Source organism: Canis lupus, chromosome 31 (genome assembly GCF_048164855.1).
Source record: "Canis lupus baileyi chromosome 31, mCanLup2.hap1, whole genome shotgun sequence".
Lineage (NCBI taxonomy): Eukaryota > Metazoa > Chordata > Mammalia > Carnivora > Canidae > Canis > Canis lupus.
The window spans coordinates 1,799,885-1,818,913 of NC_132868.1; the positions used below are offsets into that span (position 1 = coordinate 1,799,885).

Consider the following 19,029-nt stretch of genomic DNA (forward strand, 5'->3'; position numbering starts at 1 on the left):
CAGGAGATTGGACAAGTTCTTTGATCTTGATTTTTCCCTGGGTCAACAGAACGGGGTTATACTTAGAAGTCATAGTTTACTTTAGGAGCTGGAATCTTTGCGTTATTGACAAAATTAACCCCCTGATAAAATTGTTGATCAAAAGGAAAAAATAAACAGCCCAACAATAAAAAGGCGCTGACAACAAGGTTCTTTTGCCCCTGATTTTCTATTCAGAAGAAAAAGGAAGAAAATGAAAGTCCTGGTGAACACTTCCTTCTTCTCCACCATATACTATTCCAGACTTGCATGCAACATGCTTGGACACCTCATAAAACAAATTCCAGACTAAAGAGGGATATGGAAAACACTGGAAGTTTAGGTGGCCCCGGTATAGTTAGGGTAATATCAAAGAATGGAATCACCTCTTTTTATGAATCTCGGAGCACAGGATCACAGGTCTTTGGCAACTCCGTAAAATTCCAAGAGCAACAGCAATTAATTTAATGCTAGGCATTTACTGACAGCTGACATCAGGCCAGGCACTTTGAGAATTCCTTTATGTATTACATTACATGTTATTTCACTTAATCCTCACACCTGCCCATGATGTAGGTAGGCACTGTCACTATCTCAGGTTTATAGGGAAAGTAAGGCTCAGTAAATGCTAATGCAGAAGTTGAAACAAGATCTGACTCTCCATCACCCCACCACTCTGCAACAACCCATGATTCACAAAATAAAAATGTTCCTAAACTCTGCTGCATGTTTAGAAAAAAATCCCTTTTATCCAAATCAAATTTGAATATAAGCGGGTAGTTTTCTGCAGCCATAAACCATGACTTGCGTGTAGTGAGTCATGTTACTCACACAAAGTAAATGGCATAAAATTGCTGTGCCTAATTAAACCTAAACAAGGTTATAAGCAATGATGAGTAAAATTGCCTATTCTAGAAGCTGAACATTTCTTGTGGTATAATAAAATGTACTGAAGTCCTTTAACCGCAAAACAAATTAGCCAGTACCTTGCACTCCTCCAACAAGATAATATTTATGAACACAGCTGTTTGGACTCAGCCTAAAATCCTTTCAAATAATTCATGGTCAGGATTTTGTGGTTTGCTGTAATGTTCATTGTTACTCCAAAAGTTGAGAGGGTGGCCTCTTAAAATAGTACTGTACTTACAGACGTAGACCTTGAAGCCAAACTGCCTGGCCTGGCTGCACTAGTCACATGCCTCAGTTTCCTTAAGTATCAAATGGAGCTTCTAGGAGTACCTTCCCCATGGGGTTGTCATGGGGATGAAGTGATTAAATATGTCCAAAACCCTTAGATAAATGCTTGGCACATTGTAAACACTATATAAATATTAGCCAAAGGATGTGACTACACATAGAGTTTTGGGCTTTCTGGTCTACCTATGTGTAATTTACTGCATATATTAACAAAGCAAACCAAAAACTCCCCACAAATATTAAAGCGTAACTCCCCATTCTTCCCCTTTCCTCGTCTCCAGCCCCTAACAACCATCACTCTACATTCTTTGACTACTTTCTGAATTTGACTACACTAGCTACCTCATGTAAGTGGAATCATAGAGTATTTTTCATTTAGTATAATACTATCTTTATGATTCATCCATGTTGTAGCACATGACAGAATTTTCTTCTTTTCAAGGCTGAATTATATTCCATTTTGTGTGTATATATCTCTGTATATATGTGTTTATGTGTATAGAGATATACACACATATACATATCTCACACTTTGTTTTTCCATTCGTTCATCAATGGACACTTGGGTTGCCCCATATTTTGGCTATTGTAAATAATGCTGCTATGAACATAGGTGTCCAAATAACTATTTCTGAGTTTCTACTTTCAATTCTTTTTGGGCATAAACCTAGAAGTAGAATTGCTGGATTATATGGTAACTCTGTGTTTAACTTTTTGAAGAACAGTCACATTATTTTTCATAACAGAAAACACTCCCACCAACAGTGCATAGGATTCTAATTTCTCCATATCTTTGCCAACACGTCATTTTCTATTTTTTTTAGTAACAGCCTTCCTAATGACTACGAGGTGATTAGGGATGTTGAGTATCTTTTTATGTGCTTGTTAGACATTTGTATATCTTCTTTGGAGAAATGTCATTTAAGTTCCTTGACTATTCATTGTCGTTGCAAACCTTATGCCATCATTGTTGATATCCACAAACATTAAAATCTGAGAAACCCTTTATCTCTTTCTGCTTCCCTTTTGCATTGTATCTGAGCATATGCTGCTTCTTATTTACACAAAATCCCTGAATTACTATAAACATTTTTATTTCAAAATTAATAGGGTCAGTTTTCTTAACAGAGGAACTATGCAGAGGTTAGTAGGTGGTGGTGATGATGATGATGATGATGATGGCAGATCTTAATTGAGCACTCATGAAGTGCTCTGTTCAGTGTTTTTTATATATTAATTAATTCAACCCCTTATTTGAGATATATACTATTATTATTCCCATTGTACATATAAAGGAACTGAGTCACAGAGGGTTTAAAGTATCTAGCACTAAATCATTCAGCTAGTAAATGGCATTTGGCCTGGCATTTGAACCCAGCTTCCAGGGCCATATGGAAAGTATCCACTAAAAATAAAATCACTTCTCTGGAACTCAGTGATTTTCTGAAAGCCATATCTGATCTCCTTCCTGAATGAGCTGAGCCTCAGAGAACCACAGTCTATCCTGGGACATGCTACACCAGGTGAGATGCTCCATGTCCCCCATCACAGCATGAAAGTGAGTAAATGCTGTGAGGACAGACACTAGTGTGAGCCAAGGTCCAAGCTGTCTTTCATTGCATGAACCATGCTGAGAAATCCAGAGGGTGAAGGCAGTAATGGGGAAGCCAAGGTATGACGCTTAACCCAGGCAGAGAAGCCAAGAGAGTCCTGGAGGAAGGTGCCAACATGCAGGAGCAGAAGCAGAACTAAAGAGCCCTGAAGCTGTCCAGAGGGCACTGGCAGTGATCCTGTCATTCCCCCACTGGGGCCTTTAAGCTGTCCAAGCTGCAGCCTCCTCCTGTTAGTTTGCAAACTGACCCCCTACACAGAAGACAAAGAGAGAACAAGGAGAGAGAAGGAAGGAAGAAAGAATGAAGTGCTGCTCCAGCTTGGTAGGTGGCACTTTTAATAGGGCAAGGGAACTCACTTGTGAGGCTTGGGCAGCTACAAGATAATTAGATCTCCACACCCACCTGCCAAATCTTAAAAAATTTATAAAGAAACCTTAATTGGATTTAGTCATGAACATGGCCAGATGGCATCAACAACACCTTCCTCTCTCCAGTCTATGTCTTTGGAACAGCTCCCACTGTGGGACTGGTAGTTAGAAGGCATATTCCTAGGACTGGGGGTGGAGGGTGGGGGTTAGGAGCCTCCTCTTGCCCAGGTCAACCAGCAGTTATATTCTATTGATGACCTCCTCCAACAAATGATAAATTCAAAATGTGTCCTTTGGTCTGGGATTTTGTCCGCTGTGAAAATAATATCAATCAGCTAAATTACAATACTACCCCTATCAGTCATTTACACCTTAGTATCAATAAGCCTTGGATCTTTCTAAGAGTAAATATTGATAAGCAGAGTACCAAGAGAGCCTAAAAGCTGGCTAACGGGAATAAAGGAGGTCAGCTGAGAGCTGTAAAGGGAACTGAAAGACAAGAGAGTGGTGTGCGTGGAAAAGAACTTCACAATTCTGTGTAGGTCCAGACCAGAACTTAGCATTTCCTTATTTTTTTTTATTTTTAGCGAATTAGATGGCTTCACTTTTCTCCAAATATCTGGCACCTGTCCTGTTGCAGTCTCTATAGAGCCATGTTTGCTTACCACCTCTGGCCTTTTACCTAGGTAGTTGTACTACCTGGGTGGGCTTTCCCTCTTCCTCCCCCTGGCTGACTGGAGTGGTCTTTCCCAGCCCCGTTCAAGCCCGCTCTCCTAAGGGAAGCAATTCCAGACCACCCACGAAGAGTTAGCAACCCGGCTCCACCCTCCCGTGCATTCCTGCTGTTCCCACAGCACCCAGTGTGCTGGAAGCTACTTGTCGGAGTCCTCATCTCCCTCCATGCTTGGCTGTGAGTTTCCAAGTCCAGTGATGTTGATCCATGTCCTCTGAGTCTTCTGCTCAATGTCTGGTGGCCACTGAATAAGTGCTTGCAGAATACAGCGTACTGAAATCATGCCTATCTTCAAGGGCTCACCATCCAGTCGCCACTTCATCACCAGGCTCACAGAGTCTGCAGATACCTTCCTTCTCTTTCTTCTCTTTCTCTACAAATAGGCTCTGAGAGCTCAGATGTCTTTGTTGATGAATTTGCCTTCTGAAAATGAGTGGGAAATATCAGAGAGGGAGACAGGAGAGACTCCTAACTCTGGGAAACGAACAAGGAATGGTGGAAAGGGAGGTGGGCGGGGGGGTGTGTGTGTGACTGGGTGATGGGCACTGAGGGGGGCACTTGATGGGATGAGCACTGGGTGTTATGCTATATGTTGGCAAATTGAACTCCAATAATAATAATAAAAAAAAGAATTTGCCTTCTGATGATGCCACTTCCTCCTTCATGCCTTCTATGCTTGTTAAGATTGCAGGGACAACAGGAGCCTTGCCACATGAAAATACAAATGAAAAAAAAATTCTCTGTATAATTTGAAGATTAAGCAAAAATATATGGAGAGCCACAATCTCTTATATGGAGAGCCACAGTCTCTCAGATTTTTTGGATACCTCACTGGGCTTACAGCTCTGATTAACCAACAAAGCATATTATTTTTTATATTTAGTTAAAGAGGAACAAACAAACTGTAGCCTTTGTGGCTTTTCTACCCCAACCCTATCCCATTTTTAGAAGTAAATCGAGGAGTAAGGAAGAGAATCAGACTGCTCTTTTGTTTTGACTCATTTATTTTTTCAGGATACCTGGGCAGACCACTCTGTTAGTTAACTGTGTTTCTAGCTTCAAATTTTGCTTCAGGGGTGACATCTAAGAAAGAACAGCTGGTGGAAGAGAGTAAATCTTAGAACCATCAAGATCAGGCTCCTCAGCATTGATCACTTGAACGATAATGGGAAATCACTTATCCTTTCTGCATCTCTGTTTTTTTTTTTTTTTACTCTAAAAGGAATCGAATGTACTGGATGATTTCTCAGACTCCAACTAATCCTATAATTATGATTCTGAAATGAGCATTTCCTCCAACAGTTTGGTTTAAAAACCTGTGGTGTGGGGTGCCAGGGTGGCTCAGTCAGTTGGGTGTCTGCTTTCTGCTCAGGTCATGTTCCCAGGGATCATGATCCCAGGGTCATGGGATCAAGCTGCACATCAGGCTCCCTGCTGGGTGGGGATCCCTCTTCTCCCTCTTCCTCTGCCTGCTGCTCCCCCTGCTTGTGCTCTGTCAAATGGGTAAATAAAATCTTTAAAATATATACATACATACATAAAACGTGTGGTGCATCTAAATGATTATATATCAGACAGCAAAGAAAACTCATGGTGTCAAAAATATTGAATGACACTAGAAAGGCTTATTTGTTTCTTTTGGGCAAAGAAATGCTCTTTCCTCCTGGAGGGAATTGCTGTTTTGTGGATTAGAATTACAATGGGAACTCCTGCAGCCTTTATGTCACTATGAAGAAAAAGCCCTCCTGATACTGAGAAGAATACGGAGGAAGTAGAAATAAGAGATGGAGCTAGTACATTAAACTCTGCATTAAGACATACCCAAAGCAGTAATACTCCTGTGAGCCAAGAAACTCCCCTTCTTCCCCCTCACCCAAAGTTTTTAGTTTAAGCCTATTTAAGATAAGTTTCCCATCAGTTGCAAGTGAAATAATACTAAGATAGTGTACGCAGCCAAGTTTTGTAGAAAAAAATACTTACAGAAAAATATTGGAATAAACCCCAAAATACTAATAGTTGCTATCATGAGTAATAAGATTAAAGACTATTTTTATTTTCTTTTATATCCTTTTCAGTATTTTCTAAATTTTCCAAAATTATATATTACTGGTATAATTGTTAAATGGTATTTTAACACATGATCCCCTGAGAAACTGAGGAGATTTCTCTGTCATAAAGAATCTTGTTTCTTGTTTTGACCCTTTTTTCTGAGGTTGAGGTTTGGTACATTATTGATGTTTCTTTTTTTAAAAAAAGATTTTATTTATTTATTCATGAGAGACACAGAGAGAGAGAGAAAGACAGAGACACAGGATGAGGGAGAAGCAGGCTCCATGCAGGGAGCCTGATGTGAGACTTGATCCCGGATCTCAAGATCACGCCCTGGGCTGAAGGCAGGTGCTCAACCACTGAGCCACCCAGGCATCCCTGATGTTTCTTATGTAATAGGTCATTGCTCAGGCCCTCAATTCTGTAACAGGTTGGGCAAACTTTCTGTAAAGGGCCAAATAGTAAATATTTGAGGCTTTGTGAGCTACAGACTCTTCATGGCAACCACTCAACTCTGCCATTGTGTCATGGGGGCAGCCCCAGACAACTCATAAATGAACCAGCATGGCTGTGTTCCAATAAAACTTTATTTAGGAACACTGAAACTCACATGTTATATAATGTTCACAGGTCACAAAATACGACACTGCTTTTTATTACTTTTCAACTTTTTTTTGAGAGAGAAAGAGAGAGAGCATGGGCACATGTGAGCAGGGGCATGGGGGAGGGCAGAGCAAGAGGGAGAGAGAATCTCAAGCAGACGTCCTGCTGAGGGTGGAACCCCACACAGGGCTCCAATTCACAACCCTAAGATCATGACCTGAGCCAGAATCAAGAGTTGGAGGTTTAACCCACTGAGCCACTCAGGAACCCCATTTTCAACCATTTATAAATGTAAGAACCACTCTCAACTCACAGACCTTACAAGGGCATGTGCCAGGCCACATCTCGTCTGTGGGATGTAGCTTGCTGATTCCCTGCTCTATAATATTGGTATTTCTGTCATCTCACGACTTTTGCTGCAATTTGAGTTTCTGTGACCTTCCAGATTGTGTTTCCATTAGAAATGATAACCCTGCAATGTCTGGCATAGTTTTTCAGCAAGCCTCATGGGCTTGGGAATTGATAATGATGTCTGTGTCTCAGTGGCCATTTATGTTCTTCCCTTTTACTGAGATGCTTAGCGGAGTCTTCTTGCTTTCTCATCCTATGCTAGGGGCAGCACTCCCTCTCCTCTGCTCATGAAAGCAGCCATGTGGTAGTTTTGGAGTTGTCAAGCCCTATTTTGGAATCTGAGCTTGAAGCTGACAGAACTTTAAAGGATCCTTTTGCTGCCAGATTGGCTTTCTACCCCACAAAAATCCCTAAGTTTATGTCAAAAATATTAAGTAATGACCAGCCAATGGCAATTTAAATTTTTAAAAGAATATTCCACTTTGTGAACATTTATTAAGTTTCATTTTAAGAAGGAAAGGAAAAGTAAATGGGTTTATGTTGATTGCTATCTTGGTGTGTCAGTTAAGAATATTTCCAGTGATGACTAACAAGACACTTAAATTACAGTAGATAAAATGAGTAAGAGTGTCAGGTCACAGGAAGTCCAGAGGCAGGCATTGTTGTGTTGGTTCCGATTCTCAATGCTATGACTCTTGTGGTCCTTCTAACATGAAAGGTATTGAAGCCCTGAGTCTTGTTCAAATTCAGGGAAAGAGGAAGGGGAAGAGGCAGCACCAGCTAGGTGTATCCTGCCCAGAGGCCCCCAGCAGACAACTGCTTAAGTGACATTGTATAAAATGTTGTCAAACAACCACTCTGACTTCTGGGGAAGCTGGAAAAGTATGATTTAGCTTTTCCAGTTTCTATACTATGGTGGGCTGGGGGGTAAGGGGGAAGACGGCATAAGAGACGGCAGTTAGGAAGAGCATAACATATATGTTATGTTGACATGTGTTAAGATGGCATCATATATATACGGTGCTGAAAATAATTCCCAGTGGCAGGCAAAGCTATTTCACCCTACACCAGTGGCACAGGCCACTCAAGGAAGCATGGTCTTCAAGTGTCCCATGCATTGTTCTCCCCTGCACCTAGCACAGTCCAATCACTCAACGAGTATTAGTAGAATGAATGAATGGAGGAGCCAATGATAAGAGTTCTTGGAAACTCATCGTTGGTTTAATCTATCCTCTTTTGGACAACACACCAACAAAGAATCCTTCCGTTCACTCATGCCCTGCAATCTTCAGCCATGGTTCAAAGCTGCGCCATATGACAGAAGGCCCTTACGCACAGCTCTGCCAGCTGTCTCTGCCCACAATTCAAACCCGGATGAAAGTCTACCTGTTCATGGACAAAGTGGGAGGAGCGCACAGCTTCTACCCTCTTGCCTGGTTCAAAATGGAACTTATTTACGGCTACGTAGAGCCAGAAATCATGGGACGTATTAAGATAAAGAACATAAGGATGGCGGCGAGGCGGCACAGAGGTGGCACTGCAAACCTTTATTCAACTCTTCTTCCTATGTTCCAGACACTGTGCTGGGGATTTTACATGATTATTCACACTTCACTGATGAGTGAGAGGAAACCCGCACAATTAAGTGCAAGCCTTTTGAGAAACATCAAAAAATGAGATTTTAAAAAAAGAAAAAATTAGATTACCAAAAGCCAAAAACTGGTAGACAGTGGTTAACACTTCTACTCTAAAGTCACCAGAAGAATTAAAAAAGAATGACACAGAAAATCAAAGCAGAAATACCAGTAGGCAAAAAGTTGCTTCACACTTTTGGAGGAGAGAAGCTGGCTGGAGAAGGGATAACTAAACAGAGAAGGGTTCCTCCTAAATGCCCGCTATAGAGAAAACCAACAAGAATAGCTAATAATAAACTTATTAGTGTGTATCAACTGGTTATTATATTTCTGTCACTTCCTAATTCTTTATGTGTATCATTTCATTTAATCATCACCAAAACCTCACAAAGTGGGTGAGATTATTATTCTACTTTTACAGATGAGGAAGCTAAGTCACAGAGCTATAACAAGATGCTTTGGAATTGGAACAATCAGGGACACCTGGGTGGCTTAGCAGTTGAGCATCTGCCTTCGGCTCAGGGCGTGATCCCAGGGTCCTGGGATCGAGTCCCACATTGGGCTCCCTGCATGGAGCTTGCTTCTCCCTCTGCCTATATCTCTGCCTCTCTCTCTCTCTCTCTCTGTCATGAATAGATAAATAAAATCTTAAAAAAAAAAGAAATGTGCGAAATTGGAACAATCAAGAGAAATAAGAAAGAATTCTCAGAAATTAGAAATGTGATAATCCATATAAAATACTCAACGAAGCCTGGCCCATAGTAAACATCTAATGAATGATTATTTTGGACCATTTACTTTCTGGTTCTACTTTGCTTTTCCATTATTGTTTTGTGATCTATACCTAGTTCATGCCAGAACACCATTTTATAATATAAGCTCTTATTGGATAGAAGGTGAGATTTCAGAACCTTGGATTATATCACAAACTCTAATCTGGATCCCTCCTTTGAAGGGATGGACACTGAAGTGAAGAGAGGCAAATCAATTTTCCTTAGGTCATACACTTATGTATGGAGCTCTGGTCCTCTGGCTCCCAAGTTGATGGTCCTCCATCTGTTTTTAATTGGTTCAGCATTACAGTGGACACTGGGGCAGGTAGGCTGAGCTCCTTCTTTCAGGAATGCCCACCTGTTTTAAACAGGACACCCATCGCAAGGCCATTAGAGCTCTGTCATCTCTTCTGCTCAAGAAGGGGCCAGTGACCAACACGAAGCCGACTGAAGCTTTCCCTAGGTTTGGAATATGGACATTAGAATAAATAAGACACTTTTCACTAGGGCTAGTATACAAAAGGGGAAAAATTTTTTTCCTTCACTCACGTTCTCTGGCTGGGGTCCTGTAAATTAGGCAAAAGGCACATTTACATGAGAGAAACAAACATATTTGTTCACATATGCATTGCAAACACACATGGGAGCACCCAGTGATGAGTAACCCAAGGAGGTGGGAGAATTTGGGCTCATATACCATCTGAGGGTAAACGAAGGGGAAGGAGCTTGGGACTTCTGGGCAAAGGAGGCAGTTATGGAAAGGTGACTAGGAAAAGTATGGCCAAAAAAGGTGGTTTAATAAGGTTTGTTATTCAGATTTAAGTTGGCACCTTCTTCACTGTGTTGTTAAGATCCACCTCCTCCTGGTACAGGAGAGGGCTACATCTTGACAAATAGAAATTTCCTTTATAAATGTAAATTTCCTTTACAAAAGGATAAGTTGTACCCTGTTTTTAGAGCTTTTCCTGTAGCTGCTGACTCTTAATGATCTCTAACTCAAAACAATCCATATGCCAAAGAGGCATATTTTGGGGTGGCATATTCTGGTACCTTCATTTGTTAGGATCTGTGACAAGGGTCGACTTATATAACCAGCTTTCTATTTTTAAAAGTAGGCCCGGGGATCTCTGGGTGGCTCAGTCGTTGAGCATCTGCCTTTGGCTCAGGGCGTGATCCCAGGGTTCCAGGAGGAGTCCCACATCGGGCTCCCCGAGAGAGTCTGCTTCTCCCTCTGCCTGTGTCTCTGCCTCTCTCTTTCTCTCTCTGTCTCTCATGAATAAAATCTATAATAAATAAATAAACAAATAAATAAATCCATACATACTTACTGTTAATATACATAGTAAATGGCATAGTACAATATATACATAGTGAATACATACATAGTGTTAAAAAGAATCATAGACCCAAAATAGAGTCACTTGTGTTAGGCCATGTTATGAAACTGGGGCTTAATACCTAATTACAGTTTCAACCTCCCCCAGAAATAGTTTTCACTGGTCAGCCAGGAATTTTCTGGCCAGCACCAATAAGCTAACCTGTCACATGGGCCCTTTCTATCCCCCAAAGGAAGATGAGGTAATCCATGTAATAAGACCCTTTGTCCCCAAAGGAAGGTGACCTCACCCAAAATAATCCTTTTTCTGTTTATGACTTCCTTGTTCTGACTTTTCCTTTCTGCAGCTCTCTGGGGTTCCCTGTTACCTGCTAGATAAGATGGTGCCTGATTCACAGGATGAACATAAAATCATTAGATCTCCAAATTTACTTAGTTAAATTTGTTTTTTTAACAACAGAAAAAAATGTATATGTATATACAACCATATGTACTACTATTTTATATATGTAGGGAATATGTAAACTTCGGGGGCACCTGGCTGGCTCAGTTGGTAGAGCACTTGACTCTTGATCTCAGGGTCATGAGTTCAAGCCCCATGCTGGGTGTGGAGTGGAGCCTACTTAAAACAACAACAACAACAACAACAACAGGGATGTCTGGAGGGTTCAACAGTTGAGCACCTGTCTTGGCTCAGGGCATGATCCTGGGGTCCGGGGTCAAGTCTCACAATGGGCTCATACGAGGAGCCTGCTTCTCCCTCTGCCTATGTCTCTGCCTCTCTCTCTGTGTCTCTCATGAATAAATAAGTAAAAAAAATTCTTTAAAGAAAAAACAAACCCATATATATGTTATTTGTGTGTGTGCACACACACACAGACATATATATGCATCTCAAAAATTATGTATTTTGGAAAAATAAAACATAACATAGTCCCTAAGAAACCAGAAGTGTGAGTTGTATCCGGACCTTCAAAATAAATCAATTATCTTATTGCATTAAAAGGAGTAGCACATAAACACAAGAAACAAAGTATGTATGCCTCCTTCAAACACAAGTCTCCGTGAATACAGAGAAAGTCCATGCTATGGCAGGAAGAAAAGCAAGAAAAAAGAGTTTTTATTAAAAGCAGTCTCTCTGCAACAGTACAATGCAAGGGGAGGTCTTTACCATGATAGTGAGGCTAATGGGGTGGCAGGCCATGAGCTGGCAAGACCCAGGTTCTGGCCCCAAGCCCTTTAGCACATCATGTTCAAGGGTAGGGCTGAGATCTCAGTACATAAAATTTTAAGCATCTTAAAAATAATAGCCATGAATATGTGTGCATGAATTTGTGCCAGAGAAAAATAAAGAGTTTCCATTTTTCAGGAACTTGATATTCTCAGGCCTTCTTTTCTTGCTGCATGCAGTCTTGGGACTGACTCCCTAACACTTTCTCTCTGATCTTGGCCCTCCAAAGTCTTGCCGATAATGCATGGGATAATTGTCATGCTATCAATTCTGCCAGAAGGCCAAGAGAATATTCTTGAGTTCGGTGAACCACCAGAAAGGATTGCTGCTTGCCTTGCTGCCCAGGCTGAACTTCAGAACCATGAGGGGGATAATTTGGGAACCCTCTGGTCTAGATCACCATCTCTAACCACACAGGAGGAGCTCTATGCCCAGGAGACCATATGAAGAGGACAAAAAGACCTGAACAAGAAATGAGGACCCACAGCATGCATTATTGCCTGTACTCTAATATGTAAGTGAGGACCTCATGGTTGTGGGTGAGAGAATCCCAATCAGAACTCGCGTGTGTTAAAAAAGGGAATTTATTCCCTCTATCAACGAGGAAGCCCGCCTGAGGGATAGCTCTGGATCCAAGCATAACTATTTCCCAACATTTGGACAATCTTGTGTCATTATTCTTTGTCTCTGTCTCTCCACATCTGGCCTCATGTGGTCTTTAGCACACACAGTCTCCAAAGAAGGGTCTTTTTTTCCCAGCAGCCATGAAAATCCTAGGGAATGGGTTGTGGGTCCACAGGAGACACCCCCCACACCCACCCACATACGCACACACACTCTCCTGAGACAATCACTGCATGCATCACTGCATGGGGCGATCCTGGATCCCCAGCGCAGGGGAGGGATGGTGGGGGCTGTGGATTTATCAACCTCACCAGGTTGGAGATTCAATAGTTCCCAGCTGGATAGGCCCACCTGTTTACCAAAGAAGGAGCAAGGAATCATGGACAGGCAAAAACTACAAAAATATATGTTCCTAAAATATATCTATATAACTTAAGCTTAATGATGACTTAACCATAATTACATATTGAGCAGAGTGTCATGCTTGTATTAAGTAATTATCACTGCTTACCGGGGAGTCTGAAATCCGTTGCCAGGAACAAGCCTCTATCCTGAGCTCTTCACATTTTCCCCTTTTGTCATTCTAATCCTGCAGGCTTTGCTAGCGCCTGGTTCATTCTCCCGAAAGCATAATCCAGGCCATTCACTGAGCTCTCTACTACTAATGCTGAGGCCTGATATTTCTCGGTCCCTCTGCCTGCAGTTGCTTAAAGTACCTAGTGGAGTTTCATTAACTGCATTCCCCTAGGTCTTGCTCTATTCTCGTGAGCTTTCACAGAGAAACCAGCAGATGCTGGGATACGGGAAAGTTGGCTTTTCTTCAAAGATTTTATTTTTATTTATTCATTTATTTTTGGGATTGAGGTCACTGCTTTTCTTCTAAGGCAAGTCAATCTTGTGATTTCTCCTTTTTGTTCTTGGATCCATTATGGCAGATTTCCAGTGGTGGCCGCAGAGGGCCTCCGCTCCCAGGGCCATTCCTCAATGCCACCTCACCACCCTCTGCCGAAGGTCCGAGGGTCTTAGCTCTCTTCTTGAATCTGAGTGGCTTGTGACTTTGTTGACAACACAGTGCTGTGGAAGTGACACTGTATGACTTGCTAGGCTGTCAAAAAAGGTGATGTGGCTTGCCTCTTTCTCTGGAATATTTGTGCCTGGATAGCTGAGCCACCCTGTACGCGGTATGAGCAGCTGTGCTCCACGTCAGGAGGAAGTCCTGGCACATGCAGAGGCTGCCCTGTGAGCATTCTGGTCCGTAGGCCTCAGGTCTGTGCTGCTCCCAGCCTGTGCCACGTGTCACAATGAACGTGCCTGGAGTTGATGTCAGTCCCAACTGTCAAGCTACCTCCACCTGTGAACCTTTTCGACTGAGGCCTCCATACATCTTGGAGGGGAGAAAGATCCCTGCTGTGCTCTTTCTAAATTCCTGGCTCATGAAATCCATGCACATAATGAAATGGTGGAGCGTTCAAATCACCCAGTTTGGGGGAAGTATGTTAGGCAGGAGTGGTAATTGTACCACCAGACAAACCCTCTAAGGGCAGACTAAGAACTTAATAGCACCCTAGAATTGTTCCATGGCTCTGCCACATCCCAAAGGAATCCTTGTGGAGAAGGGACATGGATTGGGAGTGTGTGGGACACCGCATCTCGGGGCTCTGAATGTCATCTCATTCTACATGCAAAGGAACAGGCAGTGACCTTTGAAGCTAAGTCCAGAAGAACTAGTTAAAGGTGTGCTGCCAACACTGACAGCCTTAAAAAAAGACAAACTTTTGAGATATGAATCACTTTTTATAAAAATGATGAATATAAACAATATAGGTGAGAGTGTGTGTGTCTTTTGCAGTGTAGTAGCCCAGATGACAATAGTCCTTTCTTTAGGGCGCATAGTGTAGCCTAGTGATCTAAATAAGATGTCAGCCCAGGTGGGCTGGAATAGCGTCAAGTAGAGGCAGGTGCATTTCACTAAAGCCTTCATCAAAGGACAACTAGAAAGCTCATGAAGCACCTTTGTCCATGCTTCCATTTCAATATGTTCAAGAGCCACTTTTAGGTAACCCTTTAGGCCTGAAGCTGCCTGGGCCAGAGTCACAAGTTTGCTCTTTATGCAGGCTGTTCGAGTTCCCGGGGCCCAAGGTGAGAAATAAAACTCATGCACCACAGGTTGACTGTCTCTGAAATGCATGTATCAGCTCATGAAACAGGCTGATCAGGAAGGCCTTGATGCACGGGAACCACATTAGCTTCATTGATAGGTCCCGAGACCCTGTTTTCATCCTGGACTCTCTCTGCCACTGGGGCAAACCACTTAGCCTTCCTGAGTCCCAAGGTTTCATCTGGAACAGAGGGATCCCTGTAACACTGGTCTTGCTAGCGTGCTAGCAGGATGGAGTGAGGTGCTGCATGTAAGGGATTGAAAGGTGCCCTGGCGCATGGCAAGCATTCAGTGATGTGGCTATAATCCCAGGAGGTGACGTGCCGACCGTATGGCCGAGATACCCATGTCCTCATACCAATTGCGGGAACGTCATGGAAAAGAGAGGTAGGATCCATAGCATTTGGGTATCATTAGTAGCTAGGAGAACTTGGACACTTACCCTCTTTATTGCCTCGGTTTCTAACTCTGCAAAATGGGGATGACAGCAGTAGCTACCCATGGCGTTGCTGGGGGTTAGCTTAAGGAAAGCCTGAAGCCCACGCCAGGCGTGTAACCATCACCCAGTGTTAGCTGTTTTTACTATGACCAGTCTGATGTTGTACATTTTGAAGATTTTCCTGACTGTTCATAGTTCAGATTTTGCTGTTCAATCTAAAGGAACTGGCTTACATTTAAGACCATAGATAAGGGTCAGGAGGGTGTGGCTCCAGCTTCCATCCTATACGGGTTTGAGGTTACAAGGCTCCAGAAACACTGCGTGTTCTCCCAGATGCTGTCTCTAAAACCTGTATGCACCTGTTCTGGATTCCACAGGCAGCAAGTTTGCCTTTATTTGCCTCACAGCTCGTGAAGCTATGGCCCTGGTCCCAAACAGCTGCCCTTTGCTACCAGAGCAGCTTGGGCAAACAGAAGAGGTGGGTGGGTGGGTTAGGAAAGGGCCCTAATTACCCCCCATTAAACACAGGGTGCCGATGAAGGGCCTGGAGCCAGGTTTACAGCCGAGGGAGGAGTGCCTGTTGCTGGAGTCTGCCTAGGCAGGGCCCACAGGAAACCAGGGAGGAGCTGGGTTTACCACACCAGGCACACCATTGGCTCTAACTGGTTTGCTCTGAAGCAAAGTCTCAGAAAACATTTCAGCAAAGAGAAGAAAGGCATGCATCGTAGAATATGTCTGTCCCCTTGCTGGGTATCCTTAACGGTTAAGCATGAAGACTTTTCTTTCCTTTTCATCCTTCAAAAAAAATAATGGGCAGCTGTCAGTTGAAGTATTCTCTTTGGGGTTGATTCACTCTCCTTGGAGGTAAACACTAAGGTGATCTGAAGTTCTAGTCTCCACAGGGCTGTTTCTTCTAGGAGGTTCTTTTTCTTTCTCTCTTTCAAGTGGCGGGTTTGAGGAAGCTACAGGTGACCAACGGGTACCACTTTGTCCATGTTGTCCCGTGTCCCCTCTTCAGGGTGGGTGGCTTAATGCTGGCTAGCTTAATGCCTTCATGTCTAGACCTGCCCGGTGTTTGGAGTGGTCCTGGTGTGCAATGCCCATGGTCCTGGTCCCTGCCTCTTGCCCTGCATTTTGGGGCCTCCTGTCCTGCTTGCTTGCTGGCCCACTGCTGCTCTGCTCAGCCCCTGTGTCCTCCCTCGTGACAAGCAGGAATGCCTATGGTGACATCTGGTTTGTGGCACTGCTGGAGACCCTACATCTTCCACCCTCCTAGCACCGCCCTTTCTGTTCCATGTTGAATGTGGCATGAAGTGGGGCACTGGCCTAGGTGGGTCTGGCTTCCCCTCAACCAGACCTGCAGGAGTGGGGATGTGCAGCCACACCTCAGCCTGGCGAGGCACCGAGCTCAGCCATTCCTAATTTGGCCAGATGGATATTGGCTGTGGCCTGACGGCCCCCTCCCCCTGGCTTCCCCTCTGAGAGGTGGTCAGGCTGCGCCTGTGGAAGCCGGGCCCTTCCTCCAGCATTCTGCTCAAGGATTTCCTGCTCTGCTTTTCTTTCCTGCCTTGATGTTTCTCCTTGTCCTCAAGCCCATTGGATTCTGATCCTCAGAAGCAGTGAAGTCCCCCCCCAGTCTGTTGAGACTCCCATTTGGGCCTCAGGGATGTTTTTTCCTCTAGGAGGAAAGGCTGCCAGAAAGAGGGGGAGAAGGTGGAGGCTGGGGTGGGGGTGAGGGGAGGAGGACACGGAGAAACAACCCAGGGGACTGAGAGGAAAATTCTTCAGTAGGCATTTCCCAAATAGCTTTCTTGTTACATCACAATGATGGAAACTTATCTGGTTTTCCAGTTGCTGAGGGAGATGTCAGCAAGCAAGGAGTGACAGGAGCCCTGAGCTGCTTCTGGGTCTTTCTCTCCTCGAGTGCCCAGAAAAGCTGGGTGGGCGGCTCAGGCAGGGAGATGAGGCCACCTGCCATTCCGACCTCCCCCAGATAACTATGGGGTTCCTACGGCCCCCCCAGGCCTCACACCTGGTAGGCTTAGCCTCTGGGACCCCTTGGTAACCTGCTCCCAGAGGGAGGAGTGGAATTCCAACCATGCCATTGTGTGCCTAAATGAGGAGAGGAAAGACATTTAATCCAGATCTTTCCCTTTCAGCCAGTGATCAAAAGTAGCTTTTGTGTGAAGCTTCAAAAATTGCAGATAGTAAAGAACTATCACTCTGTCCTCATCTTGATCTGTACCACTGCCTGTCCCCCTTCCCTGCAAGCTTCTGGTTTCTTCCTGTGGTCAGGACATGCTGTCTCTCCAGAATTTCTAGGACATTCCCCGCCTTCCCCAGCCTTCTGGCAAGTGACCCACCAGAAGAAAATTGGTAAGTAATTATGTAATGTCTGTTGAATTTCCTCTTTGAGGGGCTGCCTTTTGGTAAGCAGTTACAATACCAGGAGGGGCTCCCTGGCATTGTTCAGAGCTTTTCAAGTGTCCCGACCTAACTAGAAAAGCTGAGCAGAATTGTGTTGGTTGGTATTGTCCAAATTGGCATTGCTATTATGTCCTAGATGTATGTAGAAGAGGGAAGAACATACTACTCCTAGCTATGAGAAAGCATCCCTGGGATGTTCATCTATAATTCAAATGTGGCCCAAGGATTCATTTCTGATGGGCAAAATGCATTTGTAATTTTGTATAATATTGTAGCTCATAAAACACTAGGCGTGTGGCAATGAATGTTGACATCCTTGGCCATGCCCTGTGCCCCCACTACCGAGAGGATGTCCTAGGTGTTACCTAGGATATGACACCGAACCACCCAATTTCCATACAGGTGTTAAGGGGGGAAGAGGTCCTGCAAACCCAGGGAGTCTGGAGCATAGAGAAGAAAGGATAGGATGGAGTCTACATTTTCAGGGCACACTGGTCACCATCAACCTCCAGTTTGATTTATGATGAAATTCACTGAATAATTTGTGCAAGTTGTTATGTATGCAGGAAATATTCAGGACTCTTGCAATTATGAAGGGACAGGGATGTAACTCTGCCATAAACAGAAAAGGGGATTCACGGGTTAGGTTACTAATGTCCCTAACATGCCTGGAGGGCCTCCAGCTTTAGACATGGCTGGATCTGGCATTTCAACCATACCAATATCATCCTTTATCTTTCCCTGTAAGTCTCTCTTTCTCTCTGTTTCTCATCTCTACATGTGTCTCTACTTGGCATCAGGTTTCAAACAGTTAAGAGCTCTCCCTGTGAGTGCTCCAGACTTAGTTCTTCCTGGCTGACAACTGCATAGAAAGACACAGTTGTCCCTTATACAGAAGTCCCAGGAAGATGCAAGGCTGGCTTACTTTACATGCTCATTTTGTGGTTCAAGGATGGGATATTCTTGTTGGTTTAGGATTGGTTATCTGCCCACCACTGTCATCCAGGTGGAGGAGAAGGCTGGGCCAGTTCTGTGGAGTGGGTTTCCCATAGGAATGAAGAGTTCTCTTGCCAACATAGGCAGACAAAACAAGAGATCTCCACTACAAACGTTACAGAAAAATGTACCTATTTCTACGTTTAGCTTCTGGGTTCAGATGTTCTCAACCAACCGTTTTTGCGTGTGTGTATTCTTCATAAAGAACCCATTGAAAAATTATTATGAAGAAATGTCAGATCCTGCCTACACAAGAGAGTCAGGATTTTAGAAGTGGATGGAGCTGGATGTTAGAGGATATTATACTGGACATTCCAGTGGAGAAGCTCAGATAAATAAACATCAGATACCAAAGTGAATGTAATGATATCAAGATGCAGATTTTCTAAGGAAATCTCTGAAAACTAGTTTATGATTCTTGGATCCCATGGCATAATATAAAATATGTATATTGGTCTCTGCCCCTGGTTCTGGGCACA

At 43.5% G+C, this 19,029-nt stretch overlaps 1 long non-coding RNA gene across 1 annotated transcript; it reads right to left on the reverse strand.

Moving 5' to 3' along the window:
• Window positions 1-3,762: 3,762 nt before the first annotated feature.
• Window positions 3,763-16,881, reverse strand: LOC140621888 (uncharacterized). Its single transcript, XR_012021604.1, has 4 exons — window positions 13,042-16,881; window positions 9,698-9,798; window positions 4,567-4,633; window positions 3,763-4,352 (listed from the first exon to the last, which is right to left on the reverse strand). It is a non-coding gene; the product is annotated as an uncharacterized lncRNA (long non-coding RNA).
• Between the last annotated feature and the right edge of the window lie 2,148 nt (window positions 16,882-19,029).